Genomic DNA, 12,291 nt, shown 5'->3' with positions numbered 1-12,291 from the left:
CAGGATGTCACGTGTCTACTCGTTCCGGGACTGTTACGGGTTGTGTGTGAAAGCGCACATATTATGGTATTTCGCTGGCAGTGTGAATGGACCAAATCTAGCGGCCCGGGAACAAATGCCAGGTCGCATTATCAGTGTATTTGCCGGAATGGCAGTGTGAAAGGGGCTTATGAAAGCTAGAGGTTAAAGATCATGGCTGGTTACCAAAAGGTTGTATTCAACCTGACTTCAGCTTGCTCTAGAGTGACTGTACTTAGTTACATGGATAAAACGGTCAGCTAAAAAAAACATAATTGAAATGTTAGTCTTGACACAACTCCCCAGATTTTTCAGACTTAGCATGTCTTATACCACCCTTTGAGCATCCTTGCAGGAAAATACATCCCCTCAGGGTTCAGAAATAGGACTACTGGGCGAAATAGGCAATCTTTTCCCCACATGGCCAGCGGATCCTGACTCTGAAACCCCTAAAAAATGACAGCTTATTTATGGCTTTCCTCAGGGCATAGCTATCACTTAGGCCCTGTCCCAAATGGAACTGTAAACACTGGCAGTCTTCCAACGAGTCCGCACTTTCGTGACTATTAAGTCGAAGTCTTATGCGAAGCATCAAGCGAATATCGACCGAAAACAAGGGTCGCTATTCAGAAGGGATGCTTGCAGGCTATGGTGTTGTGGATTTTTACAATCACACGCACTCGGTGGCAATTGTAAGTCCACAAGACCGTAAGTGCATATGAAGTGTGCCTTTTGGGACGGCCTTAGTTTAATCTCTATACCGCCAGCACCATCCATAACTCACTATCATCTGTTTATACGCACTAAAGCAGACCTTTGAGAATAATGCACAGGAAATCAGTCACATGATGCACACACTTATCCTTCTTTGAAGAACCCAGATGTTGATAAAACTGCAGAAATTTGTAGAGTGCGACTCTTTTTGTCTCATGTGAGCCTTTCTGGACTTATCTACAATTTCGTTTTTTCTTTTGCACACGTGCTCACTGCTAGTGATCTGGCTTGAGTCATACAGCACATGGTCAAATCATCATACTCTTAAAAGTCAGTGGCGTTAGAGGAAAAAAATGTCACAAATCACCTCAATCACAGTTTATAACCACATAAATCAACCACTAGTGTTTCTGTCTACATCCGTCAGTTTCAGAAAAACATTTCATCACTCCAGCTCTCATATCAGTTAGTAGTGTTGGGGAGGGTTACTTTTAAAAATTACACCTTAAAAATAACTATTTGCGTTACTTAATTACATTTAACTGACAGTAATCTGTTACATTGCTTTTGTGTTTTTTTTCCTTCTCATTCACGCTTGCTTGTTATTAATAAAGACATTTTTTAAAATAAAAATGTTGGTAAATATAAAGGCAGTTCCACGGCAGAACAGCGGCTCACATGAATTGCGTAATCACGTTTGTTTTTGTGTGCAAAAAGTATTCTCATCTCTTCATAACATTAAAGGGTTAATTCAACCAAAAAGGAAAATTCTCTCATTAATTACTTACCCCAATGTCGTTCGACACACGTTAGAACTCCGTTCATCTTTGGAACACAAATTAAGATATTTTTGTTGAAATCTGATGGCTCAGAAAGGCCTCCATTGACACAAATGTCATTTAATTTCCAAAGACCCATAAAACTAAAGACGTCTTAACAAAGCCCATCTCACTACAGTGGCTCTACAATATTTTTTTTAAGCAACGAGAATAGTTTTTGTTCGCAAAAAACGAAATAACAACTTATAAAGTGATGGGCTGATTTTAAAAAACAAAGTTTCAAACCGTTATAAATCAGTGTATCGAGTCATGATTCAGATCGCTGGTCAAACTGCTGCAATCAGTTTTGCTGTACAGTCGTTCTGGAGAAGACAGTGATGTTATCAGCTTATTTTAATTTATCATATAGCGACAATGTTGGCAGATCAGTATTATAGTTTATAGAATTATATAAAACCTAATTCATAAATTTTATTTGTATATTTAGTTGAATAACTTGGATCATAATTTTAGACAGCGACAGTGGCAAGGAACCAAAACTCCATCAGGGCATGATGGAGAAAAATAAACCTTGGGAGAAACCAGACTCAGTCGGGGTGCCAGTTCTCCTCTGGCCTATTAACACACCTTGTAAGATTATTATTCTGGCAACCTTACAGGTCAGAAATCATATTAGATCGGAATATTCAAAATTTCAGGGTATCACGGAAGAGACGGGTTTATTTAGGATGGTGCGTCGATTACACAAGAGTATGAATACTTGAAAGATCGGAGTTATTGCGCCTGAGACGGGTTTTTTGAGCATGACGTGCCGGTGAGGTAAATTCAGAGGAGACACCAATTGACGCAGCTCAGCAGACACTCCAGGATGAGCTGGTCATGTCCAGGCGCAGGTCCACCATCCGATCCGGACACGGCCTGGATCCGGGATAAACCTCGGGATAAACAGAGAGACTAACATTAGCGTAGATGCCACTCTTTTTATGATGTAACGAGTACATCAGGTGTTATGGGAAGTGTTCCCGGTTCCGGCTGACCTAGTTAATGCAGCCTAACAGTCAGTCAATTGATTTGAATAATGAGAGTTAAAAATGTTCTATGTGTATGCCATAGTAAAGAGATGCGATTTTAGTCTTGATAGTGTGTCTGCTACCCGAACAATGCTAGGAAGACTGTTCCAGAGTTTAGGTGCTAAGTAGGAAAAGACTTAGGTGCACTGTAGTGAGATTGGTTTTGTAACGACGTCTTTAGTGCCTTTTATGGGTCTTGAGAGAGGAAATGACATTGGTGTCAGAAAGGCCTTTCTGAGCCATCGGATTTCAACAAAAATATCTTCATATGTGTTACGAAGATGAACAGAGGTCTTACGGGTGTCAAATAATATAAGGGTTAGTAATTAATGACAACAATTTTATTTTTGGGTGAAATAACCCTTTATGTTACAACTGCTCCAGCTAGAATCAGGAATTCAGATACTGACAGGTCTGATTACCAAACCCTGGAAACCCATTTATTTAGCAGTGCTGATTGACTTATATTTATTATGTAAACATAAATTATGAAACATAAATGTGATAAGTATATACTTTTTTCAGTCAAGACAGTTTGATAATCTTTAGTCTTTTTGTTTACTTGGTTTGTTTACGTCTTTCACTGACATCTCTGGAACTTGCACTGAAATCAGTTTGACTGAAAGACTTTCCTCCAGGATTATAAATGCACGAGCTGCTCAAGAGGTCCTCTTGTGGTGAAGAGAGGAATCACGTGCAGTATTCTTGCTGTATTAAAGGAAGTACAGACATAAGATGTTACTCCACTTGAAGTTTGTATTGTACAACTTGTATTTCTCTATCCCTTTAATTATTTCCATGTTTCTTTTTCATTTTCACAAAAACTTTTTGATCTTGTTTAAATTTCACGCTATGCACCACAACTATAAACATAACACTAATAAATCTGTCAGATAACAAAACAACATAAATCATAATTATATATCTCCCTTCATACTGGCTCTGAATTTATGTCTCTCTCTTTTGCTCCCAAAAGTTATACGATTTTATTAAATTTCCATTGCCATGACAGCGATGCAAACAAACAGTTGTGTGTGTTTAGCACAGCCATATTACAGTAGCAGAACATTTGCTTTCATTTCAACCCCAGACTTCATTAACATACCGGTAACTCAATTAGGATAATCCCAGAAGTTTAACCGTTCAGTTTAAAATAGCCCAGTAATATATCCACACAGAAATAAGTGGGAAAATTAGCGTTTGAGGTTTTTTTCTTTTCTTCAGTTTTTCTGTGAATGCTGTCATTGTCTTTTCAAGGCAAACATAATTTCTCCTATGAAAATTTGAATATGAATAAAAAAGTTTTTGGATATGCTAAAAATATAGCTTCGGCTGTCATGCTGTGCCTCAGAGTGGAGGAGTGCGAGCACATTGGCCTGGTTTGGCTCACACTCCCATTAGGGCGTGTATGTGTGTGTGTGTGTGTGTGTGTTGTGGCATCCGAGCTGGGATTGTAGGCAGACTTCATGCCCAACCCCACTTATAATTACAGACGGCATGCAGCTCTCCTAAAAAGAGTGATTTTCTTGACTGCCATGGATAACATTCACTTTGGCAACGGTGGAAAGCAAGAGACAGATGACAGGAGGGAGAGGGGAAACTCAAAGTTGACTCATAAGTAATGCAAAGTATCCTCTTTTTTTTTTGCACCGGCGCTGCGTGGAAGAGGACATTGGCACACGAGCAAATGTGTATGCGCTCCGAGCTGTGCCTTCACATAAACCGACAGTCCGTTTGATGTCCCGTTTCCTACAGCAAGCCTTAATTAAAATGAGTTCAACAACACTGATCAAAAAGTGCGTCTAGCCCCTTTATTGTGCTCCCTTCGACTAGATCTGTCATAGCCTTCTCTCTCACTGTACTGGCAGTTGGTTGTGGTTGAAGGTTTGCTTTGGCAGATCACTGGCCTTCTCTTGGCTGGGACAAACTTTGCGTCCTGCTACTGGCTGGGAGGGAGAGGGAAGCGGCGGGGAGGGAAGAGGGGAGAGGTGGAGGCGTGGTCTCCAGCTGGTAATGAAGACTTCTCTTTTCATCCTCAGAACGTAGAATTGGAGTGCCGGGACTGGGGGCTGCGCTGCTCCATTGCACTCTCTCTCTCTCTCTTTCTCTCTCTCTCTATCTCTCTCTCTCTCCTCTGGGTCTAAACGTTCAGCACTGGAACGGCAGCGGCAGATATGAACCTCTCACTTTCCCAGACTTCACAAGCATTTAGGTAAGAGTTGCTGCTGTCATTGTAATGCCAATGTTAATGTTATTATTGAAAGTAGGCATTTGTCTGTCTGTCTGTCTGTCTGTCTGTCTGTCTGACTGACTGTCTGTCTGTCCGTCTGTCTGACTGTCTGTCTGTCTGACTGTCTGTCAGCATGGGGGGTCTGTGTCTGTGTCCTCACACACTGACACTTACTAGCATAGATATTAATATACATAATGACTCAAAATATACACTTTTAGGCAACCTTTTAAACTTTTTTTCTTACAAAACGAACAGTTTGTCTATTTATGTCAAGATCTGTAAAAAATTAGAGCAATAATGATGACTGTGGTTGTGACAGCTTGATTCGCATGTGTCAATGCTGAGGTTTACTTTATGTGTAGGATTTTAGTAGCGAAGTATGCAGAGTGTGCAGTTGTAGAAGTAACTTGAAGTATATTTTAAGTGTGTGCGTGCACAACATCTGGAGTATATATATCAATGCGAGTATGTATACACACGTGCGCATGCAAACATTTGTGAGTACTGATACATTGTCAGGTGTGTGTGAATGAATTGGCATTAGCATGTTTATATGAGTGTGTGTGCGCGTGTTTATTTGCTGTGTTGATGGCCAGAATCTTGCTGAAGGATTTTCAGTCTCATCTGTGTAAATAGAGACTCTGGGATGGAGGGGAGGGGACAGTCCGTCATCTGTCTTTCAGCCTCCTCTCTCCTTTGATCCAAGTCCTCTGGACATGTCCCTTCTCCCTGCGGCCCGCTCCAGATCCGGACCGGCCAGCTTTCATCCGCATTCTGAGGAAAATCTCTCCATCCGTGCACTCGTTCACCTCCTCCACTCACCTCTATTCTGAATATCTCATCGTCTGTCCAACCATCTTTTTTTACATCGGAAAGGCCAGCTTGAACTCTCGCTCGTCATCCATCCGTCCATCACTCCACCCATCCGTTTGTCTGTCTAATATTCTGGCCAATTCATCCCCTCAGCTCTGGGATGAATACAACAAACCCCCCGCTCCCCTCTAGGGGTAATGGCTCTTTTTGAAACCTCCCCCGGAAAAATCTTAAGTGAGTTTCCATTAGTTTTTGTGCGGGGCCATGAGAATTATGGTTTCCCAAATGTTCTTCTGAATAGTGTACAGGAGCCTCGGCTAATTGAAAAAACACGTGCGGAACGAAGGAGACGGACCTACTGTCACAAATGAACTTTCCAGAGCTGGCAGTGGAGGTGGAGAGAGAGAGAGGGGGAGAGTTTCATGGATGTGTTTGGCTGGTAAGGTTTTGCTAGTTGACTTGACTTGAGGGACACATATGGACAGGGACATAGACATGCAAGGATAAAGGGATGCCTCGAGCAAAGAGTGACACAAATTCTGAGAAATAAAGGGACATATGGACCAAGGGATGCAACATGAAAGCATTAACCATAGCTGGTTCTTCCTGTCCCAGTGTCTCCTGCCTAACTGTCTTACTGACAGCAGTTGAGACCAACTTATTGCAGTCTGGATAATATGTCTTCATCAAGACGTTCCTGTCCTGGCCACTGGAGCAAAGGAAGTGGTATTTGGTTACTAAGCCCCACTAGATACCAGTAAAAGCTGTAGTAAAATATTTCTGGCCCATCCACACCATCAAATACTTCCGACTTTTCCAATGGCCCCAAAAGCCAGGTCACTGTAATACAGAATATCCCAGAGTCAATCCAGCCTGTCCAGACATGGTCCAGCGTCTTCCATAGGCTTATATAGGATTTGCGGTATCTTAACTGCAAAATGCCAAGCAGTCTCTTGGGCTACATCCAACAGAGATTCTTTGTTCCATTTTGTTGAAATCTATATAGAGTATCGTCTCAAACAAAACAACAGGGGGTTTAGGGAGACCCGTGTCCAACAGTCTCTACTGTTCCGTATATATTCCTGGTGCATATGATTGTTTGTTTCACACATTCCTTGTTAACACTGTTACCAGGGGTCTGAGTTGGGTGGGCGTAACAGTCTAGTCTGACCTTTTGACTACTGCCTGACAGTGTGTAACTCTAACCCTATCCAGTGGGGATTCCTGAAGCCATTGCATGTGCACACGTGCAAACACATACAAACACACACAGAGCCGTAATGGAATCAGCAGCAGAGCTCTTAACTTTAACTGCTCAGGAGATCAGCAGTTACCAATGCATCATTCCCCTAAAACAAATAAAAATAGCATGCTCCTTATTATAATTTGGAAAACATTAGGCTCTAATAGCATTTTATTCTCTATTAACTCAAGTGGTGAGCCTTATAAAAACTTGTCTTGATTTAATGCGATTAGAAAACCTTCCAAAGAAACAGTTTGCGGATTTGGTTTGTCTCATGAAGGCAAGTATTATTACCATTACTGCTGGTCATACTTACGGTTAGTGATTTGAACAAACTCTTAAGTATGCAGTATACTTTTTGCAGTGTGAATAATACATTAAATCTGCTTGTTGGGGAGGTGTGCTGTTACATTTTCAAACGATCAGACTTTGTTCAACTGGCAGATGACAAAGTTGGCAAAATGAGAGGAAGGCAATTCTTTAGAATCAACTGAAGTAAAGTTTGCTGAGTAAGGACAGATTTGTCAGAGATGCAGTAAACTTAGGGTGTCCTGATAAAGCTAATGAAGGGATATACAAGAATAAGTATTACTTGGACAATATTTTCTGATATAGGCCTTTGAAGTGTATTTGGTTTAGTACATGATTTTGCCCAATGGGTGAACTACATTGTAGAAAATCATAGGAAAATCTTCTTTCAAAATGTTTAACAGGGCATTATAATCAGGAATGTGTGTTTAGAGTAGTTTGCACATGATGAAGTGACAGTTAATATTTTTTGCCTCTTGCTGAGTGTATTTGTGTGTGGATGTGTAAAAGTTGTGGTACTAGTTTCACTCATTTATGCTAAAGATAAAAGCACAAAGATCTCTGTCTTTCTGACAGACCCTCAAGGTCAAATATTTCTGGTATTGCCTTTCTTAATGTAGGGAACACCTGAACGTTTTTCATTTATCTTGAACTATATTTTTTTACACCAGAGGAGACTGCTTTGGAAAATGTGTCAGCTTAATGACTAATTAGTAATGCATTAGTAGTGTTTACTAAAACCTCACTGTCGCTCATCCTGCACTGTTTGTGCTACAGACATGAATGAAATTGAAAATGGCGTAGCTTATTGAGGAGGAGAGTTTTATTACTTTTCTAAACATTCAAAATGGCAAATGATAACCTTGTTGGAATAATCTCATAATAATCCCATACACTGAAAATGGACCTGCGCCATATCTGAGCCTTTTGGCTTGGGACAGTAAGTAACCACTTTAAACCATCTAGCAATGCCTTGGAAACCATTCAGAAACGGCTGAACCTCATGTCGAGAGGTTATTCTTAAGAAAATCTGTTTTGTTTTCTTTGCTAAAAAGATTAAGTTGCTTAAAGTTCAGATTTGGATTGAATAATGTATTTAGACAAAGGGGAAATGGAGTGTGATTGTGTAGAATTGAGCTGAAGTACCAGAATAGTGGGGTGTCAAAATATGAAGTGTTTGAGCGAATTTAGTTGTGTGTTTGTTTGTGTTTGCAGTGTGTTAATGTGAGGTAGAAAAGATGCTATTTCTTCCTCTCAGGCACATGGCTGGGGGTTTAAAATGCTCAGAAAGGCCCGTTTGAGGGAATCTCCCGTAAACTTGAGCATTGCACATCCCCAGACACTCTGGCACTTGTCCAAAACAGCTGGCTGCGTCCCCTTTTTTTCATTTCCACTCTCTTCCGCCACATTCCTCCTCTGCTTTCTCTCCCTCCACGTTTTTTTCTTTTCCGTACTCTTTCTTCTCTCTCTCTATGTCACTCTCTCTCTCTCGATCACCCTTCTCCATCTCCAGATGTGGCAATGTTTAGACACGTTTGTTTTGCTCAGGCAGACAGCTGACCTGCCCAAAGCTGATGTCATGCTCTATTTAAAGAAGAAAACAGTCATGGACTCACAATCGTGTCTTTTGTGGGGGTGGAGGTGGGGGTTGGGGGGGGGGTCTTCTTTTTGAAGACCAACAGACCTTTGGAAATGGTTCATGAGGAATTTTGATTGGTTCAATGAATTTGTAGAATATACCTGAGCTGGTAACTGGAAGATTTAAGATTCAAACCCACAAGGGGCAAATCCATGAGCTCTCACTTTTGAGGCCTTGACAAAGACTCATAACATTTGGCTATTCCAGGATTGTAATAACTGTTCTTTGAGTCACTTTGCCTGTCTTAAACCTCTGTACTGTTCTGAGCCTAACACCTCACACTGCAGAGGAATGTGTTCTAGTTTGAATGGATGAATATGTTTGTGTTTGTACAGACTATGCAAACACTTAATTCAGTATTCAATGATTTGTTTGTACATTCCTTCATATTTCTTGGAGAGCATTTGTTTGTTAGATTGCATAAGCGTATATTTATATTTAGTCTTAAAAAATCTTTGGCATTTGTGCTACCTACTTGAAAGTTTGAAGCTACTATTTAATGTCTCTCCCTCCCTCTCTCTCTCTCTCTCTCTCTCTCTCTCTCTCTCTCTCTCTCTCTCTCCTGTAGTAAACTTTTGATGCTGCCTTTAATTCTGGACAAAATAATGTGTATCCTTCCTGTATAAGGCATCACAGAAAGCATTGTGTGCTAAATACACGAGTCCCATATGAAGATGAGCATCACCTATCAGCCCTGATTTTTGCTTGCATACTGTGTCCATGTGGTAAAGATGAACACAAATATGTAAGGAATATTGTCCACTGATATACCTTGGATGTACAATTAAATGTTTTTCACATGAGAATATCCCTATTCAGTATTAATATAATTTTGTCCTTATCTTTCACCCAATATTGAAGTATTATGTATTTGCGCTTTCAGTCCTTTGTGCACTTAACCTTAAGTGCTATTTATTTATTGTATGTTTCTCAAAAATGAAAGCTGTCATCATTTACTCACCCTCATGTGAGTGACCGTTGTCTGATGACAGACCGTTGTCTGATGCATATGGCACACTTATCTGGAAACACTTCAGGAGTTTCGAAGTTGTCGTCTGATTGGTTGAATTCTCACAGGATGTCTGCGAGGGTCTGAGACGAGTATGTTGCGTTCTTTAAAGGTCTGCCTGAAAACAAATGCCAGGGCGACAAACCCCATCGTGAAAGAAGAATTTTGTTGTGTTTACAACGGTGACAGTGAGCACTTACCAGGATCCACTAAACGCTGGATTGTTAAAAGTTTATGAAGTACGAGGCTCCATTGTTGCAGTAAAACTTGCAGAAAGTTCTTGAATTAATAATTTATAGATGCACGTCGCCGGTCTGTTAATGCAGGGATATCGACCTTACGAAAAGTCATTGTTTTACAAAATCAACTGCGATTGGTTGCGTCACGTCAATCAAATGTCCTCTTGGGCGCTCCTTGACCAATGAAAGCCGCCATCAGTCTGAAGGTCTGGCTACACGAGACTGAATGACTCTGAATCTTCATTTCTGGATGTATCAGTCGCTGCCAATGACTTGAATTTTTGCCAATGAATTTAGACAATAAAAAAGGCAGGTCACTAGGTTTTGGAATAGAGGTCATGTTCCTGTTTTACATGTCTCTCCACTTGCCTCTGTCCTGTTCAATGACCTGAATCTGGCCTCATCTGTGCCACCAGGGCAATTCTTAGATGTCTGGGGAAACCACTGTGGTACTGTTTTAACCTGTAAATGCTGCTTTGAGCCCAGCTGCTATAGTCAGGCCCTGATGTCACATTCCCCATGGGTGCGCCCAGACGCTGCAGTGTTTGTGCCTCAAACACGCATGTTTGCTGGGTCAGAGTAAGCATAACAGGCTCAAACGGCTTATTCAGGAGTGATCCGTGGGAAATGGGAAACCTTTTTCTATGCACGGATCAATATGGTTATTTAAAGGACTGTAAAGTGCTTGGAAAGGACAGTCATCAAGTGAGCAACATCTAGTTCTAGTTAGCCTCCTGTCAGTGATCCAGAAGCCCACCATCATGTTCTTGACCTTGAGCATCAGAAAAAGCAAATATGTCTGGTTTTAGTAGTGCTATGTCATCAGTTTTTATTTGCATATCTTTTTCAAAGTGTGCTCAAGAATTGAAATACATTTGTGTATATTGTGTGTCAAAAGCAAATGGAGTGTGTCTAGTTTAGATAAACATGTTGGTTTATCTGATGTGCTCTATGTATGTGGTCTTCTTGATGTTACCGGTGCTGATATGTATCAGGCAGCTGGCTGTGACAGAGGCACTGCATGTTTTTTTTAGTTTTTTTGACTTACCACCATCTCCTCAGCACTAATGCCACACACACACTGGCATATGTAGGGTTAAAGATAACATGTGGCTCTTAATGGCTTAGTTAGCTGGTGAAAGAGGTCAGGCGCATCTATGTTGAGCACTTCCGGCTGGTCGTCTTTGTTTATGAGGCTGTGTAAACACTGGCACGCACCAAACGAGACAAATGTGCACCACATAGCCATTTTGCCAAATCCTGCACACCCTAGAGCAGCTCTCATTCATAAACATTCACACAGTCCGTGAGGAAGCAAGGGTGTGTGTGTGTGGACAAAATCTTTGAAAATGTCCCTTGATGCATAGCGAACCACCGTTTTGATTCTGTTCCCACAAGGAATCAAAGGCTGGTAAAAGGGATTATAACAATGTCTCATGACTACAACTGTCAGTAGCTGTATTATAGAATAATAAGAACTAGATTTTCACATTTTTTTGAAGAGAACTTTGATATTTGCCTGTAAAGAATACACCACCACATGTGTTGGGCTATGCAATTGCTAAAGTTACGTTGAGTAAGGTGTAATATTTTGGTGCTTCACTTAATCGCTCAATTCAAAACCAACTGATCCCCGAATCTTTGATACTCCTCTAGATTTTTCTCATATCACCATTTCGGTAAATACAGCTGTAAATGTGGTTTATTACATGGCTCTGTGAAATACTTGATTATGATTGGTCAATCACGCATTCCAGCGATATGTTATTCCCAGATAACAACCGCAAAAATTGAATAACACACACCACTCATCCAGGTACTATGTGTTATTTTGACCGGTACTACTTATATGCTTAACGTGTCACTCCGCCGGCGCTGTCGTCGACTGTCTGGTGCCATCGTGTGACTGAAACACTTAACCACCATGGGTTACAATGGAAAAAGACTTCAAGGTGTTTTACTCATGATTTACTCACCCTCGAGTCAGCCTATGTGTATATGACATTCTTCTTTCAGACGAATAAAATCAGAGTTCAGAATAAACTAGTGTTAAAAAGTCTAAGCTTTTAATGACAGTAGATGTAGCTCTGTTTTTGAAGTCAATAAAAAATGCATCTGTCCGTCAAATAGCATGCTCCACATGGCTCCAGGGAAAAACAGTTAATAAAAGCATTTTGAACGATCGCATTCTGTATTCAACACATCTTGAATTGCGAGAAGGCGAT

The 12,291-nt window shown here is 40.8% G+C and overlaps 1 protein-coding gene across 4 annotated transcripts in view; it reads left to right on the top strand.

Annotated features, from left to right (window-relative positions):
• Positions 1-12,291, top strand: part of LOC137064956 (zinc finger protein 469) — a 419,911-nt gene that overhangs the window by 364,128 nt on the left and 43,492 nt on the right. For 3 of the 4 annotated variants that reach the window (XM_067436517.1, XM_067436516.1, XM_067436518.1), the window contains one exon: positions 4,621-4,793. The gene's annotated coding sequence lies outside the window, so the exon portion shown is untranslated. Of the gene's footprint in view, positions 1-4,620; positions 4,794-9,386; positions 9,514-12,291 lie in introns of those variants that run through there. The other variant, XR_010901582.1, reaches the window with a different exon arrangement.

Source organism: Pseudorasbora parva, chromosome 25 (assembly GCF_024679245.1).
Source record: "Pseudorasbora parva isolate DD20220531a chromosome 25, ASM2467924v1, whole genome shotgun sequence".
NCBI classification, from domain to species: domain Eukaryota; kingdom Metazoa; phylum Chordata; class Actinopteri; order Cypriniformes; family Gobionidae; genus Pseudorasbora; species Pseudorasbora parva.
Note: the sequence above shows the minus strand (reverse complement) of the source record. Positions and strands in the feature narration are given on the sequence as shown.